This window comes from Patagioenas fasciata, chromosome 4 (assembly GCF_037038585.1).
Source record: "Patagioenas fasciata isolate bPatFas1 chromosome 4, bPatFas1.hap1, whole genome shotgun sequence".
Lineage (NCBI taxonomy): Eukaryota > Metazoa > Chordata > Aves > Columbiformes > Columbidae > Patagioenas > Patagioenas fasciata.
In genome coordinates, this window is record NC_092523.1 from 65,438,479 (window position 1) to 65,464,710 (window position 26,232).

Below are 26,232 nucleotides of genomic sequence, written 5' to 3' on the forward strand. Positions count from 1 at the left end.
CATCACACCTAGCTGAGACATTCACAGTGAGAATTCTGAAATTTGGTAAGTAAATAATGTGTAGACATAGCTACAGACCAACCACTGCTCCACAGAACTGTCAACACTGAACGAGAAACCCATATAGGTTATATTTCCTTTTTGTGCATTGGTTTGTTTGGGATTTTTTTGCCCCAGTAATATAGCTAATCGCTCTTTTGCAGGGAATTAAAATCTTGAAGTGTTTTCCTTGATAACAGGCACAACAACATAAACGACACGTCGTTATTTATGCTGTGGAGCACCTTGTTACAAGATGAGGTGGATCCTAAGAGGTTACAGGGATTCAAGGGGAACTTCGACAAGTTCAAATTAAAATGTGATCCTGAAAGTCCTGGGCAACAAATTAAAGGGCTCTGAGAGAATATTTATGGCAGAGTTTCATACAAATTTTAGTTGTTATTCCACCCTTTATGAGTCTTCCCCTTTTAGATGTACTTGAGACATAATACGGGAGCAATGGTTGTGTCTGACCATGTTCTATCAACATGGGATATGGGAGAAATGGTTCTGTTTCAGTCTTCATGTTTGGTGGTTATCATTCCTCAGATACTTTCTATTCATTAACTCTCTACCTCACACACAAATCTGCCTAAAGAATAATTTTGAAATTCTGTTTACTCCCATTTCTCACTTCCTTGGGGAAAAAGAAAGCAGAGTGGGAGTCAAACACATTCAGTACAGATGTTGTTGTAGCAGAAGCCAAGGCATTTTGTCCTTGATTTGAGGTGAAGGAAAAGAAAAACAAAAAATAATAATAATAATAAAAAAAAAAAACACTGAATGACTTGCTTCTTTTCAAAGCAAAAATAAGATCTAAAAGTAAAATTACCATTCAGTTTGAACAGCTGAATGTAATAATTAAGAACCTCCAAAAAAAAGAAAAAATCTGAAAATCTGTAAACTCGCTCTGAGGACAACATACAGTGCTTAAAGTGCATTATGATTGAAGAAAGCTAATATAAATAATTATTTGTGTAAAAAGCCTTGCCAATGAAGCAATTCCGAACCAAAAAATTAATTGCTTTAGAAGAGCATTCCACGTTCTTCTTCAGCATGGCCTTGTTAATGCCCTGAATACTTCAGTATTGGTACATCTCTAATCCAAAAACAGTATTGCAAAGTACAGTGTAAAGTCATTAATGCAGACTGCCAGCACAATAGGATGACAGACAGAAAACCTTCAAAAAATGTTACACCTGGATTTAAAGCGCCACAACCCACTGCTTTATATATGACTATAAATTATTAAATTAAAGGTCCATGCTTAAAGGGTAGGTTTTTGGAATATTTGAAAAATCAGTCCATGGCACAGAGAATATCTACTTCCCTCACCCTTATTTCATGGTTGGATTAGTTCTAGCTGTCTTTGTGAGCCCAGATAATCTTTAATAAACAAACACATCTCCCGCACCCCCCTCCCCCCATCCCAAACTTGATGACAGTATTTAGTGGGCTCCACTGCATTCTTATGCATCTGAATGTCATAATTTCAGTATACATGTAATTATGATTCTATCTGAAATATCAAATATTGATCTATAAAGTAATACAACACTAATTACTTGAAGTTAATCAAATGCTTTTTTGTTTTTGTTTTTGTTTTAAATCAACCTAATGAGCAGAACACAGATGTGACTGGTGAAATGTAAAATTAACCTATTTCTTGCATTTTTTATTGAAACATTCTTATCTACTTTTCCATTTTCTGAATATAGAAATGTACCTTCCAAATACATTTTTGCTTTCATTAGGAAGAAATACTGTTGGTAAAAATAAGAAATTCTAAGTGTAGAGTCCAGTTTAATATAAACGAGGTCTTATTTATGCTGTGTTTATGTATTACTTCTATTTTTTTATCTAATCTTGCAGCATGATGGAATGTAGCAATGTAAAAAGATAAGGAAAAACAGTTTTATGTGGCTAATTGGCATGCTAAGCAATGTTCATCCAGAATTCTGGAAAAAGAGATATGCACAGATAATCGTAATTTTTCTTCTGTTACTCCCCAGTTGCGAGTGGAAAGCATGAGATGTGGAAAGCATGTGAGTGGAAAGCAGAGGGACACGGAAAATTCACCGCCAGGAATTCCCCAAGCCCCTGACAAAATCTAGGAAGGAAAATTAAAACTCTGCATTTATCTGTTTTCCCTCCAGCCGGGCAATGCCATGTGACCATCGTACAATCTGTTTTGAGAATTTCTGGAATGGTTTTTCAGTACCTTAATGAAGACTATGGTGCTGTTTTATTTGTTTGTTTTTGCTTTTGTTTTTTTTTAAATCTATAATGTACAGCGTTACCCTTACTACTTTTGTGTTTACTACAAAATTCCATTGGCCCTTGAAATAACACAAAAAGTTGTTCACTCAGTACATAACAAAACTTCTCGGTACAACATTGCAACAATATTTCAGCCTCATATGCACACAAAATGACTCATGTTTCCAAATAAATATAAGCTCTGTTTTAAGAAAGCACATGCCTTAGCAGCTCTAAGAAGTCAGTTGGGTTGCATACCAACTTGTACTTATAGTCCTTATTACCTAGCTTTAAATAATAAGTTTGCATGAAAACTGAAACAAAGATATTTTCATTTTTGATTTCTTAAGTTCATAGCACTATGAACTGAGAACAATTAGTCTCTCTCTTTTTCTTAATGTCACTATGGGGGGATGTTGAAACCATTATTTTAAGATTCCTTTTTTCTTTAAGTGTCAATTTTACAGCCAGTTTCTGAAATGGTATAGATATTTTTGCCATCAGCATAACCTATTGGAATCAGTTTGGGATTTTTTTTAGGAAATATATCAGGAAACTGGCATGGAAATTACCGGTTCAAATTAAGAGTAGTGTCCCTCCAGCCAGACTTTTAAACACTAAACCTCTTCCCAGATTTGTGTGCTTTAGTCTGTCACTTTGAACAAACGATACGTCAAAGAAGAAGGTCTTAGTGTTTGTTTGTAGTTTATGTTAATTATTCTTTGAAGAGCTGAAGGCCATAACTCTGTTCTGTAAGAAAGACATTCACCTGAACAACCTGACCCCCTCACACTTGCTTGGCCTTGGAGATGCTCATATCAAAATAATATGTTCCTACTCCATACAAAGGAAAATGGCTACAGACAGGGGGACTTTGAGCACTATTTTCCATCCCTTCGTTCTTAGAGCCTAAAAAAACAAAAACAAGCAAACAAAACATCACCACAGCTTCCAGCTGTTCCCAGAAGGCAAGGTAATTGGGTGGCAATCTACATTAACTGGAATAGCTACCGTAACTGATATATGAGTTTGGCAGAGATGCTCAGAGAATTTCTCCCTGGGTTAAGTACGGACACATATTTGGTAAATGTTTTAAAAAGCTTCTGCATTCTTGGCCTGCCTGCAAACAGATCCCGAGATACTTAGGACATATTACATTTGAATATCTGGGCGTCCACAAATATTAGATGTCTTGATGGATCTGGCAAGAAACACATGAGAATTTCAGTGTTCAATTTTGTACCAAGATGGGTACAGATGGCCATCTTCTATATTTCACAGGCACTGTCAGTCTATCTATCATCTATCTATCTATCTATCTATCTATCTATCATCTTTATATCATCTAACTTTTTGTAGATATAAGCATGTAACTGTGAATGTTGATTATTTCTAGTCTTTTGAGCTTCATACAAATAAAAGATGATTAGCGTCTTGTGAAATAGGGTTCCACATGTACACAAAATTTGCTGGTGTAAAAAATCTGTGGAAGGCTGTTACTTAGGTGATCTCTTCTAGCATCCAACAATCCTAATTAAAATAATGTTTACAACAACATAGTGGTTACTGAATTGTGATGGCTCTCTCATCTTGCATCCTCCATATTAGTGTTGGACAAGCATCTCTGTAATCAGGTTCATGACAAATTTGATGGTTAAGACTTTCTGCTAAGTGTTTTGTCTGTCTCTGCTTTATGTACAGATGAGGTTTTTCCAGCCATATGCTTTATTTGACTGCTTTTTTTTCCCCATTAATCTTTCAACAATGCAGACAGATGCAGTTCTGTGCCTCACTTAGTCTCCTGACCCTTGAACACTGCTGCCTCATAAAGCAGAATTACGGTCTGGTTCCAAGGAACCTGGATCTTCCTGAAGCAAGACAACAAAGGCAGTGATAGCTGTTGTATGGCTGAGTCCTTTACAAAGTTCAGATGGTAAATATTTAACTACCCCTCTTTGTTACCTTTCTTTCCACCTTGAACTGCATTTCATAGAGTGATGTTGCTATTCTAGCAATAGGCTGTGACTAGTCTGTATCATTTTTTTCTTTGGCTTTTCCTTTTCATTCTTCTGTTTCCTTTTCACTTTGAGGATACTGGCTGTGGCTTGTTAAAAGGTCATGTTAGCAAATCTCTTTGCTTTAAAACTCATAAATTGCCCTTCCCTGTAAAGAGAGCAGATTTGTCTTTTTATACAAATAGTAGTAAAGTTTACTAATAAACATAGTTGTTTTTCTTCTTTGCCTAGAAACATAGGTTTCTTAATGTACTTTATGGTATTACATGAATAGACATTGTGTTATGCTTCTCAGCCCAAAGAAATAAAACCTCTTTCCTGAAAGACACACTATGCAATTTAAACTTTAAGGACAACTCCTGTGGAGTGTTTAGGAACAGTGACATTTGGGTGGAATTTAGGGAACAAGGTCTACATGTAAAATTGTAGACCAAACAGGCATTTAACAATTTTAAAAAGTTATATGTTGCTGCTGAAGGGCTGGTTGGATTTGGAAAAATGAAGGAGAGTAAATCTACATAATCCAAAGGAAGTACACAGCAAATATTGGCCCCTAAAGAACAAGCTGCTTCAGCAACTTGTTACAATGTTGCTAAGTCACAGAAACCCTGAGCTACATGCTCTGGAAATGCCCTGAACTGATATATCCCGAATAATGACCAGCACGCTTCAACAGTAACCCACCCTGTTGTTCATCTCAAATTCACATCATCCTCTGTCACACTATGGTTGTTCTTTTCCTTTCCTGTTCACATGAACAATAAGCCACCTATGGTAACACTGTAGCAGCAAATGAAGCAGCGCTCCTTGGGGAGCAAAACAACCTTATTTCCTATTGGTCTATGTACTTTGCAAATTCCCTTAGGTATCCTTCTAAAATTAATCTATTTTGGTTATGATTTTCCTGATGAAAGAATGTAAATCTAAATTTTGTCCTTTGAGAGACACAGGATCTTCTGTTTCAGATGATGAAGGTTGCCATTTGTTGTTTCCTGCTGGCTCTTTTTTGCAATGATTAACACCCAAAAGCTCCCAAACAGAATAATTTAGAAGAAAAAAAGATTCCACAGACAAAAATTTAAGTTAAAATGAGAAACAGAGTAAAGTTTGTAAAAAAAAAAAAAAAAAGAAAGAAAGAAAAGGAAGAAGAACATGAGAGGCTTTGTATTTGTTTGTATTGACCTTAGTCTATCAACTTAAAGACTTTAAATCTGATACAGGTCGCATTCAATAAAATATTTAAGCAGTACTAGCAGTGCTTAGAGTAAGACACACACATACACAACTTTCTCAGTGTTATAAAAATCTTGTCTCAAAAGATAAACAAATGACAGACTTTATTTTTCTTCCCTGCTCGATGTTATCTTTCAAAGAAGTTACTGTCTAGCTTCATCTTCTGTCACCAGAGACAACTGTTCTAGCACTCTTTCTACTAAAAATAAATGATACAGAAGTAATGTGATAAGCTGGTGACCAAGGCAATGACAAATGAAATGTTTTTAAGGGTGACAATTCACCATAAATTTCACTTCTAGTGTATGTTGTATATTAGACCTTGTCAGTAAGTAAATCTTGTTATATCAGAAATCTAATCATTGCCAGAGTCCTTTTGAAGCCTCAGAGAAACTTATTAGCAAAGCATTTATGGCAATTCTGAATTGCTTTCAGAAAGGTACATCACATTTGCAGCTGGGACTCAATGTGTATAACAACTGTCCATTTAATGTCTTTGTACTATACTGGTGCCATCCCATCAACACTTAAAAATTCTAAAGTCATCTGGTTCACATTTAATTTTTTGTATTCAGGTGACTTACCTGCATTACGTTTTAGTGTAGGATGTCTCATTCATTATGTTTTGTACACAGATGTTCAAAAAACGGTGATTTTGTATATACCAAAAAACCCCCACCTGCGCTGTCAGTAGTTTACAGGACTGCAGATAGACATAATTTTTTTTGTAAATCACTTCAGGTAGATTAAAAACAAAAGCAGAGTTTTCTCTGTGAACTTATGCAAAACTGATTGAGCATATTAAATGCTCAAAACCAACTGCATTTCATAATGGAAAATTGCCATTACTGTTCTGCTAGTACTCTGACAACTAAGTTGAATGCATTGCTAACTCTGACATGCTAAGTCATTCCCTTCACCTGTCACAGGCATAATGTGACGCTAACAACAGCCTACCCATGTCAACCTTGTCTTGTTAAAAGCAAATGATCAGCATGAAATACAATAATTTTTAACTTTTATTAGTATATAACAATGTTATATTGATTTACCAGTATTTCTGTGGTAAATTCTAGACATGTCACACATACCAGTTTCCAGACATCTCCTGACATCATCAAAGATGATGACTGTGTGATCTTTTTCTTTTTCTCACATTATTAAAAATCATTATCAACATATACTAATAAAAACCATAATTACAAAACTGCTGCAAAATCATGAGTGCATTTGCATTTTCCAAATTAATGAAATGATGTGTATATGTTTAGTCTTCATTCCAGGCAGAATTCATTCCCAATTTGCAATTAGAAAATTATTGACCTACAATTTTATTTTTTTGCAGGCATGTGAAATATCTTCCACATTCTAATGTGCTTTAGTTACTGCTGCTCTTTGAATAAAATAGAGGAAGAGAGGAACTAATGTTTTGAACCATAGATTGCAAACTGCATCAGGTTGTCCACAAAAGTGTTTTTATTCATGGACTATTCAACCATTTCAGAGAGAATTTTTTTTTTTTTTTTCAATTACAGAAATCTACTTTCTAAAACGCTACACTAAAATTCACAGAATTCTTGAGTATAAAATTCAGGGATATGTATTTCCAGGGATATATATATTTTCAGCTATATTGCTGGGAGAGATTAAACTGTATATGGTGTTTTAAACAGTCATTTTAAAGTTCACAGGGAAAACAATGTTTATGTTGGAAGAAAATATAACCTGAAGGTGAAAATCACAAATATCATTCACTCAGCAGTATAATATGACTGACTAGAGCAGCAGAAGACCAAGATGAGATTTCCTGTAGTTCTTGGTGTCTTTATACAATATTGAAGCCCAGCAGGACTTTTATTGTTGAGTCATGAATATACCTCTCAGAGGACAAAGCTTTTTGCTCTTCTTCTCTTGAGGATATATCACCCACAGGGTTTTCTAGTTATTTTATTCTGGCTGTAGGAAAATACAGAAAACTTTTCATATTTCTCCTAACCTTGAAAATAATTTAATTTCTGAGTCACTCAAAAGTTTTGCCAGAGCTCCCTGAATTAGCCCAGTCTATTACGAACACACATATATATATATATGTATGTATGTATATATATGAAGAGAAACAGAAATGCAGCTGCTCTGGGAAAGGGGAAAAAAAAAAGTCTGTCCAGCAACTTATGTTTTTGTTTTCCTTAATTTGCATCATCCTCTGAGGAATCCATGCAGAGTGACACTGGTGCTCTCCCTGGAACACACAACTCCTCCTTCCAATCTCTGTGCTGATAAACTAGAGCTTAAATGGTTGCACAATTTTCTATAGGGAATGAAAAGCATTAAGGGGGGAATAAAGAGACACTCTTACTAATTCATCTCCAGAACAAAACAAAACAGAAAATGATTCACTCTTTCAAAGAGCTTACTGTGTTCTGAACCTTTTGTGTACAAATGTCTGAAGGCCAAAGAGCTTGATGTCAATGTGGTAAAATTCCTGACAAGGGACATTAGAGTAGTTGTTAATCACCAAAGGGCTTTGAATAGGCAGCCCTTAGAAAAGATATATACATGCAGTATCCCTGTCACTGTCATGGCATGTACTGTATAAAATTTATCGACCCTTACTTGTTAGAAGCCCTGTGATCCAGAGCCTGTTACCTGTGTGCAGAAAGGAATAAAACAGGAAGATGTGGCTATGCCCTCAGGCTGATGGGCTTGTAGGGAAGCTGGCAGGAGCTGGAGCTGTGCAGGGACATCTCCCCTGGGTATGTACCTGGCTCTGCTTGCTGAAGAGGCCGAATATGCTGGATGGAATCATCATGGGCTGAATCCTCAGCAAGGAAAGAAAACATCTGATGGAAGAGCAGATATTGAAACAGATGTGCTCCATCGATGAGGACCCTGGGATTGTGCATGATCAATGATTACATTTCCCCAGCTGAAGCATATATATTGCTTAACGTTAAAACAAATAGAATTATGCACAGTTACTTCAAAATAGAACTAAAGGAAACATTACAGAGATGCATCATTCACATTAAATCTGTAATACCATTGTTAATGATTTCCCTACCATCCCACTGCAATTGCAGAACAGATAATATGAATTTTCTAAAATCTACAGCTCTTGGTATTCATACTGGCCTCAGGAAAATTAATCCGGCAGTTAAAATGTGAAAAACAAAGGAAAAACTCAAAAGCCTGTTTAACCCTGTTCCCAAGTTTTAAGTGATTTCCTTTGCTATTTCGAAAACACATATCCTCCATCAACTGTTGATAACATTCTTACTGTCATGATAGACTAGTTGGTTTATGTATCCTCTGTGACTGGAATCACCCCACAGTCTGGTTATCCACTTACTTGAAAGACTGCAAACTCTTCCTGACTTAGTTCCTACAGTGATGTACCTGTGACTGACTTACCTACTTTACGCTCTTTACAGGGAAAGCAGTCCTGCGGCAAACCAACTTCATTAGCAAGTATTACAGAGTTAATAATTTTTATAATTTCTCACAACAGTTTTAGTAAAGCTAACTAGGTCAAGGTGTTGAACAAATGAAAAAAACACAAACAACAACAACAACAACAAAACACAACACTTTTTTTTTTTTTCCCCCCCTCAGGTCTGTTCATTTGGATTTCTTCCTCTGCTCCACATTTTCCCCTCTACACTCCCTGATCTTCATCCAGCTCCTGAGAGACGGATCCGGAAAGCTGGTGCCATACATTGTAATCATCCTTAGTGACACGTGCAACGTATCAAAGACTATGGGAAGTTTGCAAGACTGAGGTCCTTCTTTTCTGATTGTGAGTTTTCGTAATGTGTTGTGAAGAGTGAAGTGCAGTGCCTGAGACACCAGCACCTAATGCCATTGCAGACATCCTTGGTCATCTCGCCTGACTTCCCATCTAAGGAGACTTCCTGGGATTGAATGCACCTCGCCTCCTCATTTGGGTGAGTGGTTGTTTTTCTCTGCTCAATATACGCTTGAGTGAGTCGTGGCCTAACCCAGGCAAGTGAGAGCCCTTGCTTGACCCAGGCAAGTGATTTCTTCTTCTGGGAACCCTTGAGTGAGAGGCCTCTAGTTTTGTCTCTTGTGAGTGAATGCGTGCATGCTGTGGATCCTCATTATTCTTATGCTGTCATACCCCAATATTCTCAATTGGAATCCGAATCTGTAGTTTCTATTTTCAAAGTGCTAAGAAATTTATATAAACCCTGTTTCTAGTTGGTTTATTTGCTACACTTCTCTGACTAGAATAAAGTCCATTTTGGAACTCGTTTTTCACCTAAACTGTCTTTTGGGGTGCCTCCATAACATTTTAATTGGTGTAGTCAGCAGGATTTCAGAAATGGAGGAATTATTGTGCAGGTAAGGCTCTAATAATCCTTCTGCATTAACTTTCACACATCGGGCAGACACAAGGTGGTTCAGTCCTGGAGTGGCCATAGTGACATGTGCTGTCGTTTGTGTTTTCTGTGTTGCTTTTTGTGCTGTTCTGTGCACCTACTTAAGGCAAACACAGGATCAGAACAAATGCTGTAACCAGTCGGAGAATCACAATTCTGAAAAAAAAACAACTGGAAATAGATTGTCTGAAAGTAGAGAGTGGGTGCATTTGTTAGAACAAATGATTGAGCTCATGTTAACCCGAGCAAAATGCCCTCCTCCTAGCGTTGCCCAAATTTGGAAACTGGACAGGGATATCTGGCGACATTCTGAAAACAGTGTTGATAAAGTGGAATTGGTGGACAGAAAAAACCTAAGACCTTTTATTAAAACTGAGAGATGTACAGCTCCACAAGGTGGAAACCCCTGAAATGCTGTTCATACCACACCGCGGATGGGACCTGAGCTCAGTGATTTGCAAGGTGAATTCTCATGCAATCTGAGTGGAAGAGGAACTGAATATCTTTGACATGTTTCACTTACCAGGAGTGATCAGATATTCTTGAGTAATGATGAAGCTGCAGGCTTTTGGGGGTCCGATGTGTTTTCAAGTGATGGTCCGGATGGAGATCAGTTAATATCTGGCATGGCTTACTGGACTGGTGGCATGGATGCCAAGGAATTTGGGGAGCCCATCATGATTAGGATAATGGACTTTTGGACTTAGCTGAAGGTGTTCAAAAGGCTGCTTGTATACAGGCAATGAATGAGAAAGGGTGGCAAGAAGTTGCCAGGGCTGTGCTGGTAAATCAGACCCACCTTCGACCACTTATCAGAGAGCTGCCGGATGTTTTAAAGATACATATCCCATCCCTCAAGAAGAGAATTCAGGGTGCCATAGACTGTAACAAACAAAACCTTGAAATCCACCCACAGAAGTGGGCTTTGCGCAAAAGCCATGAATGAGTCCTGTAATTTTTCTCCAGTTTCAAAAAGTTCCAGCAAGCAGCCGCATTTCCCCAAATATTGTAGCTCGTGACACCAGGTATCAACTCTCAAGCAAAGACAATGACAATTTTAGCTCATGTTTCTGGGACAAAGATGTCTTTGCATGAGAACCGGAGATGGGAGCCAGTAACACCTGAGTCATGCGGCTCACTCTGGAGGATCCCCAGAATTTTTCTCTGGCTTCAAAAAGTTCCAGCAAGCACCTGCATTACACCAAAACTTGTAGCTTGCACCACCAGGCACCCAGTGGGATGACATGGCAGAGCTGAAGCCCTGTGGTTCACATGGGACAAGAGTTGAGGTTGTTCTTCCAAGGCAATAATTGCCAACAAGCTGTGCTATTTGGCAGAAAATAACACCTGACAGGACAACGCAGTAGAGCACCAGCCGCGTGGCTCGCATGGGGTGAGAGCTGAAGTTATTAGTCCGCAGCAAAAATTGCCAGGAAGCTGTGACATTTGGTATAAAATGAACTTTTTTAAAACTTTTTGAAGCCATAGAAAAATTTCTGGGCTCATCTGGGGTGAGCTGAGCGGCTTGGGCACTGAAAGCTCGTCTGCCAGGCAGCTCTCACGCAAAGACGACTTCATCCCAGCAACGTGAGCTATAATCTTCTGCTAAATGCAGCTGGTTGATGAAACTTTTTGAAGCCAGAGAAAATCTCAAGGGCTCGAACGAGGTGAGTTGCGTGGCTCTGGCGCTGCCAGCTCGTGCTGCCGGACGATGACTCTCACGCAAATTCAACCTTGTTGCCTTTGTGAAGTTGGCTTTGCATGAGAGCCAGCACCCGGCAGCACGAACTACTGAAATGAACTTAAGAACAAAGTCAATTATGCTGTTAAGCAGGCATTCTTTTATTTAACAGCACTGGGATAGCACTGGGTATTATCCACCATAAGTGCGCCAATGACTGGACAGTCTTGTGTTGTTTATATTCACAAAATTATTGCATATTCTTTACAATTTTTTGGAAAATTTTAACATACAATACTTCTATATTAAGAAATTATTTCATAAACATATATTTAGTAGTGTTGTTAGTTATTTCACGGTCTTTGCTACCATCTAGCGTCCCTTTACAGTACTGCAGCCTCTGGGGCAGGGCGGAGCTTCTGGAGGTCTTTTCATGCGTCCGCTGATCAACCCCTCCACGTTGGTAGCTCTTTGCACATAAGTAATTGATTTGTTGCTTACTTACAATACATCTATTAATTACTAGTCAAATATAAATAAGCTAAGCACTCTTCTCCTCAAAATTCTTCCTCTCAACCTTGTCTCCCTCTTGTCATGCAGAAGGATCCAAAACTAAAAAAAAAAAAAAAAAATCCCCTGATTTTGCAGGTGGTTAGAAAACATTTATGATGCCAACTGGTTAACGACGGGTACATTCTTTGAAACTTAATCACAGTATACATTAATTTAGCAGCTTCTCTTCACTACAATTTTCTGCAATATGTGGCTGCTAGCTGGAACATTTTGAAGCCAGAAAAAAAAATCTGAGGCTCCTCCTGAGTGACCCACATGGCTCAGGTGCTGCTGGCTTGTGACGCCAGGTTCTGGCTCTTGTGCAAAGACAACAAAGTCATGTTTACATGTGAATCGACACCCAGCATCATCAGGTGGCAGAGGCTGAGTAGGGTGGGTCACAACACACGAAGTGGAATGCTTGCTAGGCTTTCAAAATCCGTGATAAGCAGCAGCATTTTGCAGAGAATTGCAGCTCGTGCCACCAGGCACCGGCTCGTGCACAAACATAAGTATTGTTTGTGCCAGAGCTGGCATTTGGTGGGCTGAGGTACCAGAGACCCAGCCAGCCTGATCATGTAGGACAGGATGTGCAACTCCTTCTAGGCTTTCAAAATCTCTGACAAGGAGCAACACTTCACAGAAAATGGTCTGTCAGGACTAACTGCTGAAAAATATGTTTCAGTGCTTTTGGGTTTTCCTTTTGATGATGGCTAATCAGACTCCTCCAATATTTGATAATAACTATACTTCTTGTAATTTGCATTATTCTGTTTGATTCTAACAAGTTGATTTATAGCGATAATATATAACAGCAAAATGACACTTAAGGTATGATGATCCACAGTGGGCATTAAAACTCACCAACAGTGTGCCCCCTTTTGACTTTGGAGGTGCCCAGAGAAACTGAGAAGCTTCTGGACCATTTCACAATGACCATGGTCAGATCTGCCCAGGCTATGAAATGGTCAAAGACCCCCTATGATTGGTCTTCTCAGAGCAGCAGGTCTGTGATCTGAAGCCCTCCCCTTAGATTGGGACATTGTCTAAGGACGCTTCCTGGGATTGAGTGCACCTCACCTCCTCATTTGGGTGAGTGGTTGTTTTCGTCTGCTGGATATATCCTAGAGTGAGTCCTGGCTTAACCCAGGCAAGTGATTATTTCTTCTGGGAACCTCTGAGTGAGAGGCCTCTAGTTTTTTTCTTGCGAGTGAATGTGTGCATGCTGTACAATCTCACTATTCTTATGCAGTCGTATCCCAATAATCTCCTCGAATGGAATGTGAATCTGTGGTGTATTTTTTCTGAAAGTGCTAAACAATTTGTATATAACCTTTTTTTCTAGACGGTTTATTGGCTATACTTTTCCGGCTAGATTAAAGCCCATTTTGGAACTTGTTTTCTGTCTAGATTGACTTCTGGGGTGCCTCCGTGACAGCATGCATGGGTAACATAACAGTACTACACTTAAAAAAACTTGCTATGGACAAAAAGGAACATGAATTATATGCTTATCCTAGTATTTACCACTCCCCTAACTAAGGTCTTGTCAGTCTAATGAAAATGCAATTACGTTTGAGAGTAGCCCAGTTACAGTGCTGCTAACACTTGTAGTCCAAATCGATATAGAAAAAATATCTCTAATAATCTTTTTAAAAATCATTTAATAATATATTCACTTTCTAGTATCTACCCTTTTTCTCTAGTGTTAGGGTCACCTTTAGGGGTGTCCCTCTGGGTGCCAAGGTCCATAGTGGCCATCTTCAAGACATTTTAGAGGGGGAGTTAGCACATCAACTTGTTAATAATATCTCAAGACCTTCACTGATAGGAACCTGGCATTCACAGTGGGCTTTCTTTACCTTCCATGCTCACTTGCACTTTTTTCCTTGCACTGATTCCCAGCTACAGTTTGACAAATCTCACCTGTTCACTGTTAAAGACACAGAACAGCCTGCCACAGCAAAGGAAAGAACTTCTGTTTGTTATGCAGGGATTGCACAGGTTTGCTAGACCTTTACCACATTTGTATTCACAGAGATAAGCTTAAACAAGTCAGATAGTGGTCTTCTGACAGATAGACAATTGCGACCACAGCTGGAAACAAGCTAAAGTGAACTCTGGCCAAGGCAAGTCCAGGCGAGTCCTGAGGCCAGTGCTGGTGAGTTAATACACAGCATGTGGCCCTTTGTAAAATCAGATACAATCATATTTGCCGAGCTGCAACAGCAGCTAGCACCCAGATTTTGATTTGCTTCCATCTTGTCAAATCTCTCTACAGCATTTAAAGTTAGAGAGCACTGACAGATGGAGAAACAGATGTAAAAGTGGTCAAAGGCAGAAACAAATCAGGAGTTAAATGAAGGGAGAAGCACATTAAAGGGATTTTTGACACATACGAAGCATGAGAAAGACTCAGGTGTTTATCCAGTTCAGTTCCTAAGTCCTGTGGGTACATATTTATAGCTATTGGACTTCAAAAATAAATGCATACACCTGGAAGTTTGCTATAAAACTATTGCATATATTTTTTTAACAAAACAAAGTAACAACCAAAAAGTTTAATTTCCTCTGAACTGGATGTCTGCAGCACTTGCTTATGACCGAGCTGTATTGTCCTGAGTTAGAACCCCAAAGAAACAAAGCTGGGCAGTGAACAGCAGATGTGAACACAGAGAAGGCAGGTGGAGAACACGGTCAGCTATCTGCAGTTTAGGAATTAGTTTGCTGTGGATCCAGAAATTTTTGAAAATAGATAAATAGTACCAACTATTTGGAAGGAGACGCCACAATGTACTGAAGGTATTTTGTATTAGTCTGTCATTAAAGTAATGGTAGTGGATACTAGTCTTGTTGAGTTTTCATCTGTTCTAAGAATATTCTTCTTTGTATCTTAAAAATGTTTAAATTTGTCATCTTTCTGCTACTAAATTTGCATATAGAGCTCCTGAAGTATACCCTACAGTAGCTGCAGGTTCATATAATAATACTTCACCAATGTTAGGTCATGTTTTACTGTATTTCAGATGAATCTGAGAAAGAGAAATCAATTTGAAAACTCACCATTTCGAGAGGTTTTCACTGACATACTTGACAGAAAAAAAAAAAAAAAATCAAAATATTCCAAAAACATGAATTAAAATCTGTTTTCCAAATGATTCTGCCTCCCACCATGGTTATGGTAAGCAACCATTTACATACTAAGGTACACAGGGCTTATGAGGGGTGGTGGATACTGTAACCCTCTCCAGATGAAAGGCACTAGGTACTCAGAAGTTACAGGGAATTTATGTGGAAGTGGATCTCATCAGGAACAGCTTTGATGCAATGTAACATCCATTGTTTGACCACAACCAATTGCACTGATCAACACTGCATGATTGTCACAACAGGGAATTCTGTCCTGTAGTCCTCTCCACTCAGTGCATCACCAGCTTTGATCCCCATTTCCAAAATAGATTATGGTATTGTCTTCATGGGAACAGCCTGCATAGAAGCTGATAGGAGCCAAACAAGATTATGGAACAGCATAATTTAAGCCATGAACAGTGATGTATATTTACTCATCTGTTTGTTTCAAAGAAAAACAAATCACTGGCATGCAAATTTAAAAAAAATGCCAGAAATAAACTTTTAAGTCATTTTTGTCAGCTTGTTTCCTTGAGTACCTTTTTTTTTTTAATGTTGTGAATGAATTCTTCCAAAATTCTTCCAGCACATGTACTGTCAAATGAATGTGTTTCACATGAACTGGTTTATCTGGAAACTGTAATTTCTTCTGTTGGCAGATGAAGATCATTAAGGAAATTATTTATGATAGACTAACATACGTATATACATATATACATAAACACTACAGCTAGTATTTTCTCTATAAAGCTTACAATATAAGGTAGTGAAGCTATTTTTATGTAAATTACATTTTTAGAATAGGTTTTAATTATGAAATTTTTAGTGTGTGTGATTTTATTTGAGAAAAAATTAAAACTAAAACCTAAAATGACTTAAACGCCCCTAAGGAGCCATTCAAAGAACGCATAACTAAAGAGACGTGACACAAGTCAATCAGACATTGACAATACATCTTGACAGCTCAAATTTTCATGAAATTATTTTCCAAGACCTTCCTAGATATTATTAAAAGCCCATTTCACATACTACATTATTTAAAAAGTGCCATTTTAACAAGACAGTAATTATACTAATGCTTTACATAGAAACTTCTCAACATTAATTGTCAAGAAATACGTAAACCAGAGCAAAGTACATGTAAAAGGAATCTCAGGTTCCAGAAGATTATGAATGTCTCATAAATAAAGTTCTTTTTTTTTGTGCTTTGTTCAACCAAAGCCTATCTAGAAATCTGGTGTTGAGTTGTGGGCTGTTTTTTTTTTATGTTTCCCATGTTGGACATGTGATGATATCTATTTTTTCTGTATGAACTACCATGGGGACTTCAACTGTAATGAGAACTGTGGAACTGATCAAAACTTCTTACATTAAAGTCAGTGAGAAAGGAAAACAGAGCATGGGGAATCTATGCAGAAGAAGAAATGTTTTGCACCTTCAGAGTCATCGAAACATCTATGCCAGTAGGACCTCCTATCACATTCTCTTTAAGTGGAGTCAAATTGTTTCCTAAATAACCAATTGTTATAAAAAAATACACCTCCCCACTCCTTCTTATGAAGGGTACGACTTAGTAAATTTGAGAAAGCAGTGTGAGAGCAAAACAGCTCCATATAAGAAGAGTTTTCTTTTTGTTTTCTCCCACCGCTTTCCTTGTCCTTTTATAATAACTCTGATAGCTACTTCATAGCCTTTATTTATCTTCCTCTGAGAGCTCATTTATTTCTGTCCTGTCCCACTTTTAGGATCATATACCTGTAGTCCAGGTGTCACCTCACTGCCTGGGAATAGGGCTAGATTCTGCTTAAAGTACAAAACCAGGGCTTAGGATGCAACAGAAGACTGTGGATGGACACTGAAAAGTGAAGCAAAATTATTTTTAGTATCATTTGAAATTAAAGAGGAGGAGGTTGTAATTCTTACACTGAAAGGTTTGGTTTTGTTTTTTTTTTTTTTATTTTGAGATATTTTTTCAGATACACATATGTGGAAGTGAATGCTTTGCTGGCTTAGAAACTCTGGATTTTTAAGGCAATTTTATTTACCTTTCTGCCTACTATAATGCTTATGTCTTCACATGTGTGGCAATGTTCTGACTATACTGTAAATAAATTAGCAAAAAAAACGCTGTCTTTTATTTCCCGCTTACCTATATAGCCATTTATACCTCAGTCAGTATTAAGGTAACAAAGACTTTCAGGATTACCATTAAATAATAAGCAAATACAGCTGACAGACCTAAGCTTAGAGAGACGGAGGGTTCTGTGCTCAGTAATAGGAAGCAGATGAAAAATCCCTGAGTTATTTCTGTAAACTCCACCCTGAAATATAAAGAACCAAGCTCTGCCCTTGGTTATATACGTCTAGTTCCCAGAAGTTTCACTTGTGTTTGCATGTCTGAATATATCCAGACAGAACTGGATGCCATATTATCAACCAAAAAAAAAATTAACATCTTTCTTGCAGTGAAACTCAGTGAAACTGTGAATTATCTGTTGTCTTAAATGAATTTGTTGGTTTTATGAAGAAATCTTGAGAGAAAGAAAATCAGATGGTAATCTCAGCTTTTTGAGGAGTCAGGTACTACATTATTCACTTGGCCTAAGAACTACCCTAGAAATGGCATAATCCTCAGCTTTAAGCTGTTAAATGTGGAAGGTGAAAAACACCAGGAAAATGAAAAAATGCTCAGCTGATCTCTATGTCATTGTATTTAAGGTAACCATGTAAAGTTTCCTCTGTTGGAGCCTAAAGAGACACCACTGTGCTGTTCAGATCATATTCCAAATATTTCAACAAAGATCTTAAATCAATTTTTGAATTGCAAACAACGTTGTAACCACTGAAACTACAGTTCCCCACAGTGGTAATGTATAAAGAAGGTATTTTGTGAGCATGGGAAGATGATATTACATCTCTTCTTTTTTAAAAATAAATTCTAAAAGCATTCAAAAATACTAAGTTGTAGGGCAATAACATGGCATCAGGACCACTGTGTTTACACAGGTTGGTCTGTAGGACCATTGCTGAAAATTAATGACAAAGACATATGTAAACATACATGATGTTATACCTAATACTTCAAAGTATAAACATAGTTCTGGTTACCACCACTGACTTCCCAGCATGAGATCATATCTGTATCTTCCAGTTAAGACACCTGGGGGAGGAAAGAAAACCTCCCCCCCACAAAAAGATGAGGCCTTGTATTCATAAAAAACATCACTATGATGTTACAATAAATACCATCTTTTGATCACACTTTTTCATCTCATATGAAGCACAATGCGCCATAAACCTGTTCTTTTGAATATCAAACAGAAACCACACATATTGCAGAAAAGTCTAGATGTCTTAGTGTGTTTTACTAAACAGAAAACAGGCCCATGGCTATCACACTGTTATGAATGTATCTCAAATACAAGCGCTGGAGCCTACAGTATGTGTGTTTAACATAGTAGCTTGTTATTGTGAGTAATATTCTAGCTGTATGCTGTATTCTGGAAGAAAACAATAAAAGGAAAAGTACTTATAGCTCTGGTATACAAACTACATACACTTCAAAAATGTTTAAAATGCATTGCATTTCTAAGATACCTGAAAAAAAAAAATTCTTAGCAAAAATGTGTGTAGCTTTATATCCGTATAAAAAAATCTTGCATCAGATTTTATTGTGGAGATGATAGAAGAAAGCAATTTATGAGCAGAAACATTTCAGAAACAACTACATTCCAGTAGATTAGCATTTGGTGGCAGATAACTAAGCAAAGAATTATCTTATCAAAGTATTTTTTGATATATATGTACATATTTTATATAATATACATACATGCATAGTTTTTTATGTGAACATGGCTTATATTTATTTGTTCATGGAGTGGTTCCAGTCACTGGAGCACTTTAATAAAATGAATACACAGTTGGCAATGAAAGCTTTTAATTAATAGGAAAATAACAAGTTTAACAAGCATTCCAAAATCCATAGAGCTACATGTTCTTAAATCAATTTATGTACCCATTTAAGTATATGCCCTTTTATATACCCTTTGTGAGCTTAACTGCTTAAAATATTTTTTACAGGCTGTTGCAGCATTTTGCCAAATATAATAGCTGTGAGAGATGTTATGCATCCTGACCTTCCACTATTTGATTAAATGAACTAAATGACACTAGAACAGCGAAAATTAAAATAGGTCTTGTGTGTTTTTCCAGAATGGTGCTGCTGCGTTCCAGCATGGCAGTGTTCATACTTATATTTGTCTTCCCTTAATAACAGCAGCAAGAGATTCGCTGTTAGGAGCTGTTTTTATAATGTGATTAACAACAAAAAAAAAAAATCAGTGGCTTTTCTCTCATATAACAATGCTTTCCTTGAAAAGGAAAAGCAGGGTATATTCTCTTTAAAAAAGATCAGTAGGTTTCCCTTTGTTTTGGACAGTAAACACAGAGTACATTTACTCTCAATGAAGTATTTGCTGTCAGAGTTGCACAGCGTCAGGAGTGGTGCTGTCTCACAGCTGGCTTGGAGAGATGGAGTTGTCCAGATGTTTCTGCACATCTGTGTAATACACTGTACAACTGCACATCAATATGCTACAGTGATCCTGCATCTGTTTATTTTGTTTGCAAAACACTGTTCTTTGAAGAAAAGTTGTCTCTCCTTGCCTCCTAAAATGATCAGTGATTTCCAAGTCTACTAATAGATGCAAGATAGTCTAACAAGCCTACTGTCATGAATATTATGATATGAGAAGAAAAAATAATTCACCTAGTAATGAATATGTGTATTCATGCAAATACCTGTGTTTGTTCAAAAGGGAATCTTCATTCTAAATGGTTAGGCAAACAACAAAACTTTAGTCTGAAAATGTACATCTGGAAACCTCCAGCTGCTGAATGCCTGGTGCTGAGAGGGGCTTTCAAATTAGCCAACATTTTAATGGGGAACCCTGTACTTCGAGCTTACTTGGGAACTGGGCATGTGCAGATTTCTGTTACACGTATGAAAGTAGATGCATATTAACGGTGACTTCAAAATAAAACTTAACAATAGCTCTGCTTTCTATGAATGTAAGCCTTCCTCTAAATATATGTATTTATGTATGTGTATATAAGCATAGACCCATAGGTATATGCATGAACACTAAACTTATCGAGCCCAGTGGAAAAGTTCTTATGGTAACATCTACCACATTCTGACACCAAATCTGCGTTTGACTTTACCTTGCTCCTGTAAATTGGTTTTGACTGATATTTTACCTGTCATTTACACCCAATTATTTTTAAATGTCTGCAACCTACAATTAAAATGAGTGAGTGAAAAAAAGGAATTCTAGAGCATCTGTGATTTATTCACTAACAGATTAAAACATTTAATGCAATATTTCATCCATTATTAAACAGAAATAATAGCCACGATTAGTACATGTAACTTAAATTTGGTAACCATTATTTTATCCCTTAAAAGTGAAGACTGTTAATCCTCAACACAAGCTGCAGATGGTGGGGCGAAGGGGGAAAAAGTACAGTGGAAAAAAAAAGTGACTAAGGCTACATGAGTGTAGGTCTGTAACTCAGACCTGCTTTCATATAATGGACTTTTCTAGCACATTTTCTCTAAGGCCAAACAGTAGGATTCCTGATCAGAGCCTCTCTAAACCAAAAAAAGCCAACACCCCTCCTCTGAGTCCTGCTGAACCTTGTTCCTGTCATGGCTGGTGCATCCATCAGGACTAAAAATTGCTTAACTAGAAAATATAGAGGGACACAGTCAAGCAACAGAAACCCAAATTTGGATGAAACTCAGATGAGAAAGCATACAGTTACCCAGACAAAATATTAGGTTTAGGGCTCCATAGAAAGTTCATGTGAGTAGTCCCAGCTGAATGTTACGGAAAATCTGAAGGGTTCATTTCAGAAACATAACCTGTGTGCAGTGAGCCCAACAATGACAACAGAGTGAAGAGAAATGCCGACAAAAGAGATGTGATACTACATTACACAGTGAAAAAATATGAAATATATTTCACTGGATAATAGGAACCTAAAATGGGATGAGGACAAGGGCAACGGCTGACCTTCACCATGTAAAGCAACACTGAGACTAAGAAAGGAAATTTTGTATTTTTCTGTAAAGAGATTCAAACTTTTAGCATGAGTACTAGATTCGACTAAGAGTTACAATACATGCAAAAACAGAGCAAACAAAGACACAAACGCCCTAAACATAAATCTGTTTTTGAAGTCATTCCACTTCCTTTCTCCATACAGTTTTCTTCAAAAATCCATAGCTTCAGACAGATCTACTCTTGTGTTTTTTGTTATCTCAGGGGACACGATACAGTGCCTGAGATCACTTAGAAAGCCATCTTTGTATTGATATAATTTGGTGTAACTGCAGCAAGTGCCTTTTCCTCCCTCTTTCACAAATCCAATGGGAACTGACTACTGGAGCCGCAAAGCAGTATTTTGTCACTGCAAACATGCCTCGGGGAACTGCTGTGCTGCCGTCCACAGCTTCGGTGGTAGGCTGGAGATCCTGAAACTGGAGCTGTAAATATTGTGCATTTGCATTTATGACCCAGAAATAGGTGTCGGTGTATTTCAGAAGGAATTGATTCAGCTCTGAAGATGAGTACTGAAGATCTGCTTGCTTTAAAGGCCGAAGTAAGCAGACAAGCCGCAGTTCACATTAGAGTGTCACTACCTGTGACACCACTGTGATTACAGTATTGAATATTTTTTTTCCATCTTGGATGCCTTGCTGAGGAGCTTTTCTTCAAAACCTTAGGGAAGTACATCCTACTATTTTATAAAGTAATTGCTAAGGTAACATGGCTTATGACATAGCTACAATACTCTCAGTGTCTGAAAAATAACAAATCTCACTAAAAAGATTAACCTGAGTTGAACCATGCATGTGAAAGCTACTAGGTTTCTTTTTTTCTCTCAAATAGAATGATTTCCTTCTTGCTTAGAATGGAATTTTGTTACCTAAATGTAAGTATGTTTCCAAAACAGCACAGTTAGGTTGCTTTCTTAGTTTTTCTTATTGTTCGTTAAATATTAAAAGTATTTCCTTCCTTAACACTTCTGCAAATATATTCTTTTCTTCTGCAACCCCCCCCCCCGATACTTTTGTTAGTATGTTACTATTACACCAAAAAAAAAAGGCATAATAGTGTAATAATTTCATGATAGAATACTGCTTTCACATAGTAAAGCAAATTTCAATCTTAGCAGGATTAGCAGGGTGAATATTGTCAAGTGTGATCTATTCCAACATAATATGAAATTCCATTAGAGAAAAATGCAGCCTAAAGAGAAGACACCTAAATCGTATTCAGATCCTCTAAGACAAGGCTCATCTTTGACTTAGCAAAGGCTCTCTTGAAGACCCATGAACAGGCAAGACTTCATTTTTTTTGGTAGGATTTCGTTCAGTCAAAGGAATAGATTTAAATCTATCAAGTTAGGACAGAAAAGTTGATAGGTTTTCTAAAGAGATTTCTGAGAGGAAGAGAGCTTTCTTCTGCAAATGGATTTCTGAGATACGTATTTTTTAATTTTTATTTGTAGCTCTTGAAGTAGGAAGTGCTTATCTTGAAGGATTCATGCACATACCCCTAGAAATCTCTCTCACAGGTAATTATTCTTTCCAAGTGCTGTATATTCATAGAAATATGTTATTTCCCCTATTGTTTTTGTGCTGAAATTTGGATTGTCTTAATCAAAAATGTCTTCTCTAGAGAGTGTTTAATCCATCAATTTCTAGAAATTGAAATGTTCTTCTATTCATTCATACTACAATACATTAGTTAAGAATTAAACAGCATTCTGCGTTGCATATTACAGAAATTGTATAATTATTTTTTATTACTTAAATGTTTTTAGAATGTTTACTTGCATTGGAAAATTTCAAACAAAGCTAAATACAGATTTGTAAATGTGTGATTGACCAAGCTTGGTGAGGAGTATGAGAAGGTAACTGGAAAAGAACTAAAACAATATCAACATTTTAAAATTAATTAAACAGATTTATAACATTTAAAAAGTCATTTCTTCCTGATGTGTGTTTTTGGAACATCCTCAGTAAAATAAGTACTAGATTTTTTCCCCACTATCTTCGCAGTAAAGAAGTTGGAACATAAATAACAATACCTGTCCTCCTGATGTGCTCTCTTGTTCTGATATGCTATATTGTTAAGTATTAGTTTTTCTTAGTCAGGTTAGTGGAATCTGAATAATTTTCAGCTCTTTTCAATATTGGGCCAGATTTACCTTTTAAAAATTGTATCTGGATTCCAGTGAGTCACCTGATTGCTCTGTTTAACCATTCTATCCCCAGCAAAGTAAACATGAGCAGTTACCAATGCTCAAGCCACACTCCATCACGCAGCCCCACCAGCAGGTTACTGCCTGCACTGGAATGGGTTTGCAGCAATGTCCAGGTAAGAAGGATTCTTTGTGCTGTATTAAGGCTAAGGCCACAAACAGATGCAGATATCTAGAGCAAAAAGAATCAGTGTGCAAGGAGCTGATGACCTCACTTAAAGGTTTTAGCCAGATTTTCACTTCTGGTGAGATCAGTTATGTAGAACAGCTGCCCACTAGAGGCTGACCGTCACAAGTTGCACTCGTGGAGCACAGCTTTTATTTCACTGCTGTATGCCATGAATACATACTGTACTCTCCAAGGCCATTCCTAGATATTTACCAAGGCACATTTAACTGGATGTGACCCAGACTCACTGTGAGAGCGCACTGCTAAACTGAACTAGAGCATTGGTATAGACACATCCTAAAATGATATTGCTGTCAAATGTTAAAATCAACTTGGGTTCAGCAAACCTTTTTGGAAGGCAGGTAAATCTCTGATCCAAATGCATCTTGACTTTCTGTCAATCAGTCTAACTTGCTCTCTGGCATCCTATATGGAGAACAGAATGGACTCACGGCCCTTCCAAGGTAGTTTTTGCACAGAATTTCAGGATTTTTAAAAGATGTATTTCTGAATTGAAGTCTTGAAATCCTCTACGACATTTAATTTCTGTTTCCCAGCCACCTTTCCTCAATGCCCCATTCCAAATCCAAAGCTAGAGAGATTATGCTCATCCCTTCTATTCTGTAGGATGTGGCTACGTGCAAAGATCTTGAAATAAATATTAAATAGAATATTACGTTTTTCAGCAGTATTTCATTGGAGCAAATGCATGTTCGTTATCCACATATTGGTTAATTATAAGCAGTATCTCAACAGATCCTGATGGATCTTAATTGGAAAATACACATGTATCTCTAATAGTATTTCATTTGATATTCTTTTTCTTCCTTTTTAAAGACAGTAATTAGGAAACACTGAATAAAAGTGTTGATAATGTAACACTAATACATTTTAAATATAATGATCTGCACATAATATGGATAATTCAGATGAAATAAAGCTGATATTCATCTATCTGATCTTGGATTTACTTTGGTGATGACTAATGACACAACTCTGCTGGATAATGACACAAAAATTATAGAGAGGACTGGGAAATATACCACAGAAAGCTCCAAGGAGGAGCAGAGAATGAGGTGATGAAGCATACTAGAATGAATCTTAAAATGGCATACAAACAACTTGAACAGTCTGTGAGAGATGTATGTTACAGAGATCACCTAGACATGGCTACCAAATGCATTTGACAGAGAAGGGTTGTATGCAAAAATTTTTACTATGATTAGTGGTATCACTCTTGAGCTTAAGTCTTTACTTGGGTTCTGTGGGCAAATTCACACTGATTAAGGGGAAAAAAAAGCCCCGCAGGATAATCTCAAAGTTGCCTCAGTATCTTAAGCATCATTTGACACAGACACTCATTTGAAGGCAAGACCTGCTTAGGGTACTGGGATAAATATCTTAAAAGCTTTGATTATAACTGGTAATTTAGATGACAGCAGCAGTTATCTGCACAGTCTCAGTAACCACTGCTTTACATTTCATTTCTCAGGATCCACTGCTTTACATCTCATTGCATATATTTCAACAGGATAATAAAAAACTCAGTTCCCTTGTCTGCCTAGTGGAATACTTCCAGAGGGGGATCGGTAGTGGGATGCCAGATCTCTCTTAGCATTATGTCCTAACCAGGCAGGAATTTTAGGCACCTGTAGCTATAGCGTTTGCCTTACCAACACCTTCTTAGGCTTCCCACTGACTAAACCACTAGCTGCTGCACTTGCTGCAAAGCAATGACAGATTTGACTAACACAATATTAATTATATTCCTATTAAAGAAGTAGTCTAGGTCAATTTTAGAGGGTCATTGCGAACTTAATCATATTAGTAGACGCAATGCAGGTATCTGGTTTCTGTCTACTTTTCTCTAGGAATACATACTAGACACATACCAAACCTGTAGAGTTTTAGCAACGATTCTTCCTTTAAAACGTCCACACATCAACATGCACGTGTATCTTTACACACAAACCATACGCTTTATTTCTTCTCCAATAACACTAATAAGACATCTTTAGGTAAGAAGAATTAACTATCATCAACAGCCTTTCAGATTCGTTTGAAAGATTAAGATGCAGGTTAACATCAGAAGCAAGTCTTTCCCTTGAAATTCACAAGCATTGGATAGTTGTCCCATGTGACCAGAAATCTTGTAGCCTGCAGACCTGGAACCAAATAACACATCATATGATCTTTTCAGTAACCAGTGAAATGAAGATAGCAAAAATTATGTCATGAGAACAACCTTTAGCAACAGTTTATTACATATGACACATACTTACTTAAAGGAGTCATCTGTGCAAAAGAATAACTGTCAGTGATAATAAGCTTTCTTATATCAATAAAATATAATATATCAGATGATTTTCTGATAAAGGCTCTTAGTTCAACTAAGTCAAATGTAGGAGCTCTATGTACTTT